Source organism: Pristiophorus japonicus, chromosome 30 (assembly GCF_044704955.1).
Source record: "Pristiophorus japonicus isolate sPriJap1 chromosome 30, sPriJap1.hap1, whole genome shotgun sequence".
Classification (NCBI taxonomy): Eukaryota; Metazoa; Chordata; class Chondrichthyes; family Pristiophoridae; genus Pristiophorus; species Pristiophorus japonicus.
The window spans coordinates 6,482,896-6,497,367 of record NC_092006.1 but is presented as its reverse complement, the minus strand read 5'-3'; the positions used below and the strand labels follow the sequence as shown (position 1 = coordinate 6,497,367).

The 14,472-nt window shown below is 50.9% G+C and overlaps 1 protein-coding gene across 3 annotated transcripts in view; it reads right to left on the bottom strand.

Annotated features, from left to right (window-relative positions):
• Nucleotides 1-14,472, bottom strand: part of LOC139240173 (CDC42 small effector protein 1-B-like) — an 89,203-nt gene that overhangs the window by 36,590 nt on the left and 38,141 nt on the right. For all 3 annotated transcript variants that reach the window (XM_070868586.1, XM_070868584.1, XM_070868585.1), the window contains exon 2: nt 6,756-7,033. The gene's annotated coding sequence lies outside the window, so the exon portion shown is untranslated. The remainder of the gene's footprint in view (nt 1-6,755; nt 7,034-14,472) is intronic.

The following is a 14,472-nucleotide window of genomic DNA, read 5'->3' as shown; positions in this document are numbered from 1 at the left end:
CCTTATCATTCAAAAATCTGTCCCTCTCCACCTTAAATATATTCAATGACCCAGCCTCCACAGCTCTCTGGGGCAGAGACTTCCACAGATTCACAACCCTGAGAGAAGAAATTCCTCCTCATCGCCATCTTAAATGGGTGACTCCTTATTCTGAAACGATGCCGCCTAGTTCTAGATTCCCTCACGAGGGGAAACATCCTCTCTGCATCTACCCTGTCAAGCCCCCTCAGAATTTTATACATTTCAATAAGATCACCTCTCATTCAACGAAGCACTGACCACACTTGATCAGCTCCACTGGGCAGGGCCACATTGTTCTCATGCCAGACACGAGACTCCCAAAGCGAGCGCTCTACTCGGGAACTCCTTCACGGCAAGCGAGCCAAAGGTGGGCAGCGGAAACGTTACAAGGGACACCCTCAAAGCCTCCCTGATAAAATGAAACATCCCCACCGACACCTGGGAGTCCCTGGCCAAAGACCAGTCCACCCTAAGTGGAGGAAGTGCATCCGGGAGGGTGCTGAGCACCTCGAGTCTCGTCGCCGAGAGCGTGCAGAAACCAAGCGCAGGCAGCGGAAGGAGCGTGCGGCAAACCTGTCCCACCCTCCCCTTCCCTCAACCACTGTCTGTCCCACCTGTGACAGGGACTGTGGCTCTCGTATTGGACTGTTCAGTCACCTAAGGACTCATTTTTAGAGTGGAATCAAGTCTTCCTCGATTCCGAAGGACTGCCTATGATGAAGAAACTCCAAATTGCATAGTCCCAATCTGCTCAACCTTTCCTCATAAGACAACCCTTTCACCCCAGGAATCAACCTATGCCCCAAGGACAGAAAAGGAAGAGAAAAATCTCTTCCCTTGTCAGAGACGTCTTGGGTCTTGACGCTCAAACAACAAAAAGCAGTCCAACCGGTTTGCTCTGTGACGTGTAAGTCAACTAAATCCCAGAAACGTAAATTTGGTTACTCTGCAACTCAGCGAGAGCAGTCCAGGGGCGGACACAGTGGTTTCGCTGGGATCGGAACAAGTTAAGGCACTTGTGTTGTAACCTTCCCTTGGCTCGGTGACTGGATTCACTGCCCACCATGGTACTGCGGGATACAAACCCTTACCTTGCTGCCTCCGAGCCCGGCTGGGTGTATCGGCGATGTCGGGAAGGGGAGGAAGAGAACGAAATCACCCAAGTCTCCCCCAAGCACCCCTGGTCACAATTTAATGGGTCCTCCCCCCACCCAAACCATTGGTGACAGGGGGGCTGCGCTGAGGGAGCGCCGCACTGCGCTGTCGGAGGGGCCGCGCTGAGGGAGCGTACCTAGCCGGCAGAACTGTGGGGCAGTGAGTTGCTGGTGCTGGGACAACAGGTTAACTCAGAGCGAGACTGGCAGAGCATTGGGGGCGGGCGATAGGTGTTCTGGGGGGAACTCATGGGGACAGGTGGACATAAAAGATCCCATAGCTCTATTTTGAAGAAGAGCACAGGGAGTTCTCCCCGGTGTCCTGCCCGGTGTCCTGGGGCCAATATTTATCCCTTAACCAACATCACTGAAACAGATTATCTGGGTCATTATCACATCGCTGTTTGTGGGAGCTTGCTGTACGCAAAGTGGCTGCCACGTTTCCCACACTACAACGCTTCAAAAAGTACTTCATTGGCTGTAAAGCGCTTTGGGATGTCTGGAGGGTGGTGAAAGGCGCTATATAAATGCAAGTCAGGAAACATTCAATTGCGCGATGAAGTCTGTTTACTTTCCGATTGGCCGTGGGAAGCCACATGTCGGGACCGTGGCAGGTCATGTGATGAGACCTCCCGGAAACCATCCCCCTCCGCCAGTTAGCAAGAACCAACCTCTTTCCATAGCTAGCCGGGAGTGAATTACAGCAACTTTGGAATCCAATCCAGGGTTCAGAATTGTCAAAATGTGGAACAGAGTTCAAACACTTTATGACCATCACTGAGCCACTGATGGAAATCCAGACAAGGTTATTTATTTATTTTTTTAAATGTCAGATTTTATTTCTAAAAGACACGGGGGAGAACTCCCCCTGCTCTCTTCAAAGTAACGGCCATGGGATCTTTTACGTCCACCTGAGGGGGCAGACGAGGCCTCGGTTTAACATCTCAACTGAAAGACGGATCCTCCGACAGTGCGGCGTTCCCTCAGTACTGCCCCCTCCCACAGTACGGCGCTCCCTCAGTACTGCCCCTCCCACAGTGCGGCGCTCCCTCAGTACTGCCCCTCCCACAGTGCGGCGCTCCTTCAGTACTGCCCCTCCCACAGTGCGGCGCTCCCTCAGTACTGCCCCTCCGACAGTGCGGCGCTCCCTCAGTACTGCCCCTCCGACAGTGCGGCGCTCCCTCAGTACTGCTCCTCCCACAGTGCGGCGCTCCCTCAGTACTGCTCCTCCCACAGTGCAGCGCTCCCTCAGTACTGCCCCTCCGACAGTGCAGCGCTCCCTCAGTACTGCTCCTCCCACAGTGCGGCGCTCCCTCAGTACTGCTCCTCCCACAGTGCAGCGCTCCCTCAGTACTGCCCCTCCCACAGTGCGGCGCTCCCTCAGTACTGCCCCTCCAACGGGAGGAAGAGAATGAGCAGGTAGTGATTTAAGACACGATCAAAGGGGTTGGTTTAAGGAAGAGATATAATGGACCAGGTGATCTCATTGAAACATATCAGATTCTGAGGGGGATCGACAGGGTAGATGCAGGGAGGATGTTTCCCCCGGGCTGGGGAGTCTAGAACCAGGGGTCACACAGTCTCAGGATAAGGGGTCGGCCATTTAGGACTGAGATGAGGAGAAATTTCTTCACTCAGAGGGTGGTGAATCTCTGGAATTCTCTGCCCCAGAGGGCTGTGGAGGCTCAGTCATTGAGTATATTCAAGGATTAGATTGATTTTGGACTGTAAGGGAATCGAGGGATATGGGGTTCGGGCAGGGAAGTGCAGAAGAGGTCGAAGATCAGCCGTGATCTCATTGAATGGCGGAGCAGGCTCGAGGAGCCGAATGGCCGACTCCTGCTCCTGATTCTTACGTTCGCTAATGACTGTACTCTCATCTCAAGTGGCCATTGGATGTGCACCTCAAGTGCCGTAACCTACAGGGCTACAGACCCAGAGCTGGAAAGTGGGATTAGGCTGGATGGCTCTTTATTGGCCGGTGCGGACACGATGGGCCAACTAGAAAATTACGACACAGGAGGAGACCATGATTCTATGTAATTGCACTGGAGAGGGTACAGAGGAGATTTACCAGGATGTTGCATTGGAGAGGGTACAGAGGAGATTTACCAGGATGTTGCACTGGAGAGGGTACAGAGGAGATTTACCAGGATGTTGCACTGGAGAGGGTACAGAGGAGATTTACCAGGATATTGCATTGGAGAGGGTACAGAGGAGATTTACCAGGATGTTGCATTGGAGAGGGTACAGAGGAGATTTATCAGGATGTTGCACTAGAGAGGGTACAGAGGAGATTTACCAGGATGTTGCCTGGACTGGAGAATTTTAGCGATAAGGAAAGATTGGATAGGTTGGGGTTGTTTTCTTTGGAACAGTGGAGGCTGAGGGGAGACCTGATTGAGGTTGAGGGGCCTGGATAGAGTGGATAGGAAGGACCTATTTCCCTTAGCAGAGGGGTCAACAACCAGGGGGCATAGATTGAAAGTAATTGGTAGGAGGTTTAGAGGGTATTTGAGGAGAGATTTCTTCACCCAGGAGGTTGGTGGGGGTCTGGAACTCTCTGCCTGAAAGGGTGGTAGAGGCAGAAACCCTCACCACATTTAAAAGTACTTGGATGTGCGCTTGAAGTGCCGTAGCCTACAGGGCTACAGACCGAGAGCGGGAAAGTGGGATTAGGCTGGGTGGCTCTTTGTTGGCCGGCGTGGACACGATGGGCGAAATGGCCTCCTTCCGTGCTGTAAATCTGGAGGATTCTAAGAGCAGAGGGGAGTTCTCCCCAGTGTCCTGGGGCCAACATCACTAAAACATTATTTGAGTCATTATCACATTGCTGTGTGTGGGAGCTTGCTGTGCGCAAATTGGCTGCCGCGTTTCCCACATTACAACAGTGATGACACTTCCAAAAGTACTTCAATGGCTGTAAAGCACTTTGAGATGTCCTGGAGGTCATGAAAGGCTCTATATAAATGCAAGTCCTTTCGTTTGAAGGAGTGGCTCCCGATGGCAATGATTAACAGCCAGCAAACATCATGAGATGCAATATTTAAAAATACCACCTTGCAGTTTAAAGAAGGACAAGAAAGTGACCCATGATGCTTTCTCACAAACCACATGCGGGTGGCAAAGTTCTTTGACAAAAATAATTCCGATATTTGTATTAAAAAGTGAAATAACTGATCAAGAAATCCAGGTGGAGGCGCTCCAAATCCCAGAGTGGTGAACACCCCCAGGACGGGAATCAAAGTGGACCGGTTCAAAACAGGAACAAATGAACTTCCTTTGTTACCTCCAGACTTGACTATTCCAACGCACTCCCGCCCGGCCTCCCACATTCTACCCGATGTAAACTAGAGCTGATCCAAAACTCGGCTGCCCCCGTGTCCCGCTCACCCATCGCCCTGTGCTCGCTGCCCCATGTCCTAACTCGCACCGAGTCCCGCTCACCCATCACCCCGTGCTCGCTGACCTACATTGGCTCCCGGTTGAGCAACGCCTCGATTTCAAAATTCTCATCTTTGTTTTCAAATCCCTTCATGACCTCGCCCCTCCCTATCTCTGTAACCTCCTCCAGCCCCACCCCCCACCACGCCCGAGATGTCTGTGCTCCTCTAATTCTGCCCTTTTGAGCATCCCTGATTATCGCTCAACCATTGGTGGCCGTGCCTTCTGTTGCTTGGGCCCCAAGCTCTGGAACTCCCTCCCTAAACCTCTCCGCCTCTCTCTCCTCCTTCAAGACGCTCCTTATAACCGACCTCTTTGACCCAGCTTTTGGTCACCTGCCCTTATGCGGCTCAGTGTCAGATTTTTGTGTCTCATAATACTCCAGTGAAGCGCCTTGAGACATTTCACTACGTTAAAGGCGCTATATAAATACAAGTTATTGTTGTTAGTTATATAGGCCTACATCACAACAGCCATTAAAAAAAAAACAAGAACTAGAGTTTATTTCTAGAGGGATAGAATTGAAAAGTAGGGAAGTTATGCTAAACCTGTATCGAACCTTGGTTAGACCACACTTGGAGCACAATATAGTTCTGGTCGCCATATTATAAAAAGGATATAGAGGCATTGGAGCGGCAGCAGAGATTTACCAGGATGATACCAGAAATGAGAGGGTGTACGTATCAGGAAAGGATGAACAGGCTGGGTCTCTATTCTCTTGAAAAAAAGGCTGAGGGGTGACCCAATAGAGGTCATTAAAATGATGGAAGGTTTTGATAGAGTGGATATAGAGAGAATGTTTCCACTTGTGGGGAAATAACTATAAGATCGTCACCAAGAAATCCAACGGGGAATTCAGAAGAAATTTCTTTACCCAGAGAGCGGTGAGAATGTGGAACTCGCTGCCACAGGGAGGGGTTGAGGCGAATAGTATCGATGTATTTAAGGGGAGGCTAGATAAACATATGAGGGAGAAGGGAATAGAGGGTTATGCTGTTAGATTTAGATGGGGAAAGACAGGAGGAGGCTGGAGTGGAGCATAAACGCCGGCACAGACTGGTTGGGCCGAGTGGCCTCTTTCTGTGCCGTATATCCGATGTAATCCTGTGCAAACAGTGACAACCCTCCAGAAAGTGTTCCATTGGCTCTAAGGCGCTGTGGAAACGCAAGTCTTCCTTTCTCATTCACGACCGTAGGACGTCGCAAAGCGCTTTGCAGCCAATGAAGTACTTTTCTAAACCACGGGCACTGTTGCAATGTCGGAAGTAGGTTAGGTGGTGGCTAACTTTTGGCTTTCAAAAGCCTGTGGACAGGGGGCGGGCAGAGTCCAGGGTTTTTTTTATTTGGAAATTCTGGGAAAGAGTTGAAAATATGAGATGGCAAGTATGGAGGAAGAACAGATTTAAAAGTGGACTGAAAGGGAGGAGGGGAGGAGAAAGAGAGAGCAAGAATCAATAAACTAGAGAAACAAGAATGTTTTGCAAGGGAAAGGGAAGGAAATGTTGCAATTTAGTAAGACCAGAGTCTTACAAACAGGCCTATTACTCAGCTAGTGATAGGAGCCATTGTATGATTAACTCGATTAGCTCCAGTTCATAAGATGTCTTTGGTCTCCAGTCCATACTGAATCGACCTCTTATCGTGATAGCTCTGCCTTGCAATTCGGGAAAAAAACATCCCAAAACATCTTTATTCCCCCCCCAGCAAAAAAAGTGACCCATTTGCCTTTGTCATTTTAAAAGGACTCCAGGCTTATATTCAGTAGGAAGAGCCTCCCTTCCCAGTCCCATCAACCGCTTTTCAAAAGGAGTTCAATTTTAAACAAGTAACTTCAAATCAAAGCTCCAGTTTTGAAACAAAAAGCACTTCAAAATTCACAACTTGTATCAAAATCCTGCCCCCATTACAAGGCGTTATACAAACGCATTAAAGTTAGTTTTTTTTTAAATGCAGATTTTTTAAGCGTTCAATTTCTCTCTCTCCCTCCTTTTCCAAATCGCTTTCATATAAAAAGTTTCGCCAGTAAGTTTCCAACCGGCGTTCCCATTGAATAATCCGGTCGCTGGCTCAGTCCCCGGCCACAGGAGGAACTTTTGGAGAACTTTTTTTTCCCCTTCCCCACGCCTGCCCTCTTACCTTTTGTTAGCTTTCTCTCGGTCTTGCAGTCGACAAGTCTGCTTTTATTTCTAACTCTGTAAATCAGACCACTTTTCTTCCTCTTTTAAAACGTTTTCGGTTTTCTCTGCTGGGACCATTCCTTGTTCACAGTCTGCTCTGAGGTGCGGCTGCAACTCTGACTCACTGACTTGATCTTCTAGACGAACCCAGGCCGCTACAATTTCCCATTTGCTTGGAAAGAGGAGGGGAGAGAGAGAGCAGGACGCCACCTCTGGACATAACTGATGCTGACAAGCCTGAAAAAAATACATACATTTGAAAAGGTGTGCACATTTAAGGGCGTGATGGGCTGTGATTATTTGCTTTGAAAAATAAAGCAGTGCTTAACACCAGGGAAGGGCCCATTAGATTACCGATTGGCGTCTCAGGGAAATTGGTCAGCCGCCAAGCTGATGGAAAAATAGCACTTTCTGCATCTGCCACAACACCTCCGCAAAGGCGCTCCGCATACAATTAACTGCCCTAACTTGCAACCTTGCCACACGGGTTAGCAAGGCCGTTAAACAAAAAGCAGCAAACCGAGCACTAGGGTTTATTTCTGGAGGTATAGAATTGAAAAGTAGGGAAGTTATGCTAAACCTGTACCGAAACTTGGCTAGACCACACTTAAGAGCAAAGCACAACATCCCCACCTACACCTGGGAGTCCCTGGCCAAAGACCAGTCGGCCCTAAGTGGAGGAAGTGCATCCGGGAGGACGCTGAGCACCTCGAGTCTCGTCGCCGAGAGCGCAGGCGGCGGAAAGAGCGTGCGGCAAACCAGTCCCACCCTCGACAACTGTCTGTCCCACCTGTGACAGGGACTGTGGTTCTCGTATTGGACTATTCAGCCACCTAAGGACTCATTTTTAGAGTGGGAAGCAAGTCTTCCTCGATTCCGAGGGACTGCCTGTGATGATGATGAAAGACATAAAGACTTGGATTTGACAAGGGGGCTTGACTAGGTGGATGCAGAGAGGATGTTTCCCCTCGTGGGCGAATGTAGAACTAGGGGGCACATAGTTTCAGAATAAGGGGTCGCCCATTTAAGACGGAGATGAGGAGGAATTTCTTCTCTCAGAGGGTGGTGAATCTTTGGAATTCTCCACCCCAGAGAGCTGTGGAGGCTGGGACATTGAATATACTTAAGGTGGAGATAGACAGATTTTTGAACGATATGGGAGTCAAAAGGTTATGGGGGGCGGGCAGGGAAGTGGAGTTGAGGCCAAGATCAGATCAGCCATGATCTTATTGAATGGCGGAACAGGCTCGAGGGGCCAAATGGCCAACTCCTGCTCCTATAGAAACATAGAAAATAGGTGCAGGAGTAGGCCATTCGACCCTTCGAGCCTGCACCACCATTCAATAAGATCATGGCTGATCATTTTTGCAACTTCAGTACCCCATTCCTGCTTTCTCTCCATACCCCTTGATCCCTTTAGCCGTAAGGGCCACATCTAACTCCTTTTTGAATATATCCAACGAACTGGCCTCAACAACTTTCTGTAGTAGAGAATTCCACAGGTTCACAATTCTCTGAGTGAAGAAGTTTCTCTTCATCTTGGTCCTAAATGGCTTACCCCTTATCCTTAAACTTTGACCCCTGGTTCTGGACTTCCCCAACATCAGGAACATTCTTTCTGCATCTAACCTGTCCAGTCCCGTCAGAATTTTATATGTTTCTATGAGATCCCCTCTCATTCTTCTAAACTCCAATGTATACAGGCCTAGTCGATCCAGTCTCTCCTCATATGTCAGTCCTGCCATCCCGGGAATCAGTCTGATGAACCTTCACTGCACTCCCTCTATAGCAAGAATGTCCTTCCTCAGATTTCTTATGTACTTTATGGCTGAGGGATGATGACACCTTACCTTTAAACGAAACTTCCGAATGCCGGCATTCTGCATGGCGGCCCCGACCTGAAAGGACCATCAGCAGGTTGGGGCCTTCAAAAGAGCATGCTCCTCCAAGGTGCAGTGCGTGCTGGAGAGCGATGGCTGTGAAGAGGGCGACTGGATTCGACGTCATCAAGATCCAGGTTGGTGATTGCAGCGCGGGCAGGTACAGCAGGAGCGGCGAGGTCGGGGCGAAGGAGCGGCGAGAGATTGTAGAGGGATGTGATCGGGGCCCAGGAGAGGCGAGAGTTCGGGGCCCAAAAGAGGCGAGGGCCCAGGGGCAGCACGGGCCAGCCCACACTGCGATATGTGTGTGCACTAGGTCCGTGCAGCAGAGCTGGTCTCCAGTCCTCCTGGTTAACCCTTGCCCCTGGACCAAGACCTCGCTCTGTCAAGCCCGTGTGGTGGCTGGTGTGCAACGGTCACCCCACGTTAAAAAAATCCACCCACAGGCACCTTCCACCCTTCAGGATGTAGTTCGGGATCTAGAATATCAGGTCCCTTATTGAAACACCTGTGAACTCATCCCTTTTTGGCGTGGAAGCAAGTCATAAGAACATAAGAATTAGGAACAGGAGTAGGCCATCTAACCCCTCGAGCCTGCTCCGCCATTCAACAAGATCATGGCTGATCTGGCCGTGGACTCAGCTCCACTTACCCGCCCGCTCCCCGTAACCCTTAATTCCCTTATTGGTTAAAAATCTATCTATCTGTGATTTGAATACATTCAATGAGCTAGCCTCAACTGCTTCCTTGGGTAGAGAATTCCACAGATTCACAACCCTCTGGGAGAAGAAATTCCTTCTCAACTCGGTTTTAAATTGGCTCCCCCGTATTTTGAGGCTGTGCCCCCTAGTTCTAGTCTCCCCGACCAGTGGAAACAACCTCTCTGCCTCTATCTTGTCTATCCCTTTATCCCTTTCATTATTTTAAATGTTTCTATAAGATCACCCCTCATCCTTCTGAACTCCAACGAGTAAAGACCCAGTCTACTCAATCTATCATCATAAGGTAACCCCCTCATCTCCGGAATCAGCCTAGTGAATCGTCTCTGTACCCCTTCCAAAGCTAGTATATCCTTAAATAAGGTGACCAAAACTGCACGCAGTACTCCAGGTGCGGCCTCACCAATACCCTGTACAGTTGCAGCAAGACCTCCCTGCTTTTGTACTCCATCCCTCTCGCAATGAAGGCCAACATTCCATTCGCCTTCCTGATTACCTGCTGCAGCTGCAAACTAACTTTTTGGGAAAAAAAGGAAAAAAAAAGGGCCTTGTAAATGTCTGGTGTGTCACCCAGATAGGGTGGCACGGTTTAATGTCTTTTGTTTTTGCAGATAAACTCCAAAAAGAGTTTCATGCACAAGGACCCCAGGTCCCTCTGCACCGCAGCATGTTGTAATTTCTCCCCATTCAAATAATATTCCCTTTTACTGTTTTTTTTCCCAAGCCATCCTCGATACGACGGACTGCCTATGATGACGACTTTAGATAGCGCTTTTTATGACCACCGGATGTCTCAAAGCACTTTACAACCAATGGAGTGTGGTCATTGTTGTAATGTAGGAAACATGACAGCCAATTTGTGCACAGCAAGCTCCCACACACAGCAATGTGGTAATGACCCAGATCATTTATTTTTTGTGATGTTGATTGAGGGAAAAATATTGGTCCCAGGACACCTGGGAGAACTCCCCTGCTCTTCTTCGAAATAGTGCCCCGGGATCTTTTACATCCACTTGAGAGAGCAGACGTATTGCGTACAGTTCAGGTCGCCATATTATAAAAAGGATATAGAGGCACTGGAGAGGGTGCAGAGAAGATTTACAAGGATGATACCAGAAATGCAAGGGTATACATATCAGGAAAGATTGAACAGGCTGGATCTCTTTTCTCTTTTGTAAAAGACTCAGGGGTGATCTAATAGAGGGCTTTAAAATGATGAAAGGTTTTGATAGAGTGGATACAGAGAATGTTTCCACTTGTGGGGAAGAGCATAACTAGAGGCCATCAATATAAGATAGTCACCAAGAAATCCAATCGGGAATTCAGGAGAAACTTCTTTACCCAGAGAGCGGTGAGAATGTGGAACTCGCTGCCACAGGGAGGGGTTGAGGCGAATAGTATCGATGTATTTAAGGGGAGGCTAGATAAACATATGAGGGAGAAGGGAATAGAGGGTTATGCTGATAGAGTTAGATGAGGAAAGACGGGAGGAGGCTCGAGTGGAGCATAAACGCCGGCACGGACTGGTTGGGCCGAATGGCCTGTTTCTGTGCCGTATATCCGATGTAATCCCATCAACCCCTGTGCTCGCTGACCTACATTGGCTCCCGGTCTGGCAACGCAATGATTTTAAAATTCTCGTCCTGGTGTTCAAATCCTTTGACCGTCTCGCCACCCTCCCTATCTCTGCAATCTCCAACAACCCTCCGAGATCTCTGCGTTGCACCGACACTAGCGTATTGTTAATCCCCCACTCCCGTCACTCCACCATTGGCGGCCGTGCCTTCAGCTGCCTGGGCCCCAAGCTCTGGAACTCCCTCCCTAAACCTCCCCACCTCTCTCGCCTCCTTTAATACGCTGCTTAAAACCGATCTCGTCACCTGTCCTAGTATCTCCTTATGTTGCTCGGTGTCAAATTTTGTTTCATACTCCTCCTGTGAAGCACCTTGCGATGTTTTACTACGGACTATCTCAGCAGCACCTCACAAACCCGCGACCTCTATCGCCTAGAAGGACAAGGGCAGCAGGTGCATGGGAACATCACCACCTCCACATTCCCCTCTGAGTCACACACACCGTTCCTTCATCGTCGCTGGGTCACAATCCTGGAACTCTCTCCCTAACAGCGCTGTGGGAGCACCTTCACCACACGGACTGCAGCGATTCAAGAAGGCGGCTCACCACCACCTTCTCAAGGGCAATTAGGGATGGGCAATAAATGCCGGCCTTGCCAGCGAGGCCCAGATCCCAGGAATGAATATCATCACCATCATAGGCAGTCCCTCGGAATCGAGGAAGACTTGCTTCCACTCTTAAAATGAGTCCTTTGGTGGCTGAACAGTCCAATACGAGAGCCACAGTCACAGGTGGGTCAGATAGTCGTTGAGGGAAAGGGTGGGTGGGACAGGTTTGCTGCACGCTCTTTCCGCTGCCCGCGCTTGATTTCTGCATGCTCTCGGCGATGAGACTCAAGGTGCTCAGCACCCTCCCGGATGCTCTTCCTCCCCTTAGGACGGTCTTTGGTCAGGGTCTCCCAGGTGTCATTGGGGATGTTGCACTTTATCAGGGAGGCTTTGAGGGTGTCGTTGTAACGTTTCCTCTGCCCACCTTTGGCTCGCTTGCCGTGAAGGAGTTCCAAGTAGAGCGCTTGCTTTGGGAGTCTCGTGTCTGGCATGCGGACGATGTGGCCCAGCCAGCGGAACTGATCAAGTGTGGTCAGTGCTTCGATGCTGGGGATGTTGGCCTGGTCGAGGACACTAACGTTGGTGCGTCTGTCCTCCTTGGGGAATTGCAGGATCTTGCGGAGACATCGTTGGTGGTATTTCTCCAGCGACTTGAGGTGTCTACTGTACATGGTCCATGTCTCTGAGCCATACAGGAGGGCGGGTATTACTATAGCCCTGTATGAGTAAAATAAGAGCTGGCAACGGTACGGGGCTTTGAAATCCCAGCAAGAGTTAATGTTTCCTCTCACAGCCCTGTGATGCTGGTCTGCCTCAGAATGGTTAACGCAGAACAGACTGGGAACTGAAACTGGGTTGAGTCACACCCACAGCAATAAAACATCATGGAGCTCTTAAAGGTACGTAGAATTACATCTCATTTTAACAGACCTTTCAGCCCAACTGCTCCGGTGTTTATGCTCCACACGAGCCTCCTCCCACCCCTCTACATCTCACCCCATCAGCATATCCTCCTCTTCTTTTCTCCCTCCTGCGTTTATCTAGATTCCTTAGTGTCAGCCGTAGCTCAGTGGGTAGCACACTCGCCACTAAGTCAAAAGATCATGGGTTCAAGTCCCACTCCAGAGACTTGAGCTCAAGATATCAACGCCGACACTTCCAGTGCAGTACTGAGGGAGCGCCGCACTGTCGGAGGGGCAGTACTGAGGGAGCGCCGCACTGTCGGAGGGGCGGTACTGAGGGACCGCCGCACTGTCGGAGGGGCAGCACTGAGGGAGCGCCGCACTGTCGGAGCACTGCCCTCCAATCATCACGGCACGGCCCTGGAAAATGTGGACCACTTTCCATACCTTGGGAGCCTATAGCAGCAAAGTCCAACACCGCCTCCAGTGCACCAGTCAGCCGCCTGAGGAAGAGAGTTTTTGAAGATCAGGCCCTCAAATCCGGCACCAAGCTCATGGTCTACAGGGCTGTAATAATACCCACCCTCCTGTATGGCTCAGAGACGTGGACCATGTACAGTAGACGCCTCAAATTGCTGGAGAACTATCACCAACAATGTCTCCGCAAGATCCTGCAAATCCCCTGGGAGGACAGATGCACCAACGTTAGCGTCCTCGACCAGGCCAACATCCCCAGCATCGAAGCACTGACCACACTCGACCAGCTCCGCTGGGCAGGGCCACATCGTCCGCATGCCAGACACGAGACTCCCAAAACAAGCGCTCTACTCAGAACTCCTTCACAGCAAGCGAGCCAAAGATGGGCAGTGGAAAAGTTACAAGGACTCCCTCAAAGTCTCCCTGATAAAGTGCAACATCCCCACCAACACCTGGGAGACCCTGGCCAAAGACCGTTCTAAGTGGAGGAAGTGCATCCGAGAGGGATTTGAGCTCTTCGAATTTCAACGCTGTGAGCGTGAAGAGGTCAGGCGCAGGCAGCGGAAGGAGCGTGCGGCAAATCAGTCCCACCCCACCCTTCCGACGAATGTCTGTCCCACCTGTGACAGGGTCTGTGGCTCTCGTATTGGACTGTTCAGCCACCAAAGGACTCACTTTAGGAGTGGAAGCAAGTCTTCCTCGATTCCGAGGGACTGCCTATAATGATGATGACTGTCGGAGGGGCAGTGCTGAGGGAGCGCCGCACTGTCGGAGGGGCGGTACTGAGGGAGCGCCGCACTGTCGGAGGGGCGGTACTGAGGGATCGCCGCACTGTCGGAGGGGCAGTACTGAGGGAGCGCCGCACTGTCGGAGGGGCAGTACTGAGGGAGTGCCGCACTGTCGGAGGGACAGTACTGAGGGAGCGCCGCACTGTTGGAGGGGCAGTACTGAGGGAGCACCGCACTGTCGGAGGGGCGGTACCGAGGGAGCGCCGCACTGTCGGAGGGGCGGTACCGAGGGAGCGCCGCACTGTCGGAGGGGCGGTACTGAGGGACCGCCGCACTGTCGGAGGGGCAGCACTGAGGGAGCGCCGCACTGTCGGAGCACTGCCCTCCAATCATCACGGCACGGCCCTGGAAAATGTGGACCACTTTCCATACCTTGGGAGCCTATAGCAGCAAAGTCCAACACCGCCTCCAGTGCACCAGTCAGCCGCCTGAGGAAGAGAGTTTTTGAAGATCAGGCCCTCAAATCCGGCACCAAGCTCATGGTCTACAGGGCTGTAATAATACCCACCCTCCTGTATGGCTCAGAGACGTGGACCATGTACAGTAGACGCCTCAAATTGCTGGAGAACTATCACCAACAATGTCTCCGCAAGATCCTGCAAATCCCCTGGGAGGACAGATGCACCAACGTTAGCGTCCTCGACCAGGCCAACATCCCCAGCATCGAAGCACTGACCACACTCGACCAGCTCCGCTGGGCAGGGCCACATCGTCCGCATGCCAGACA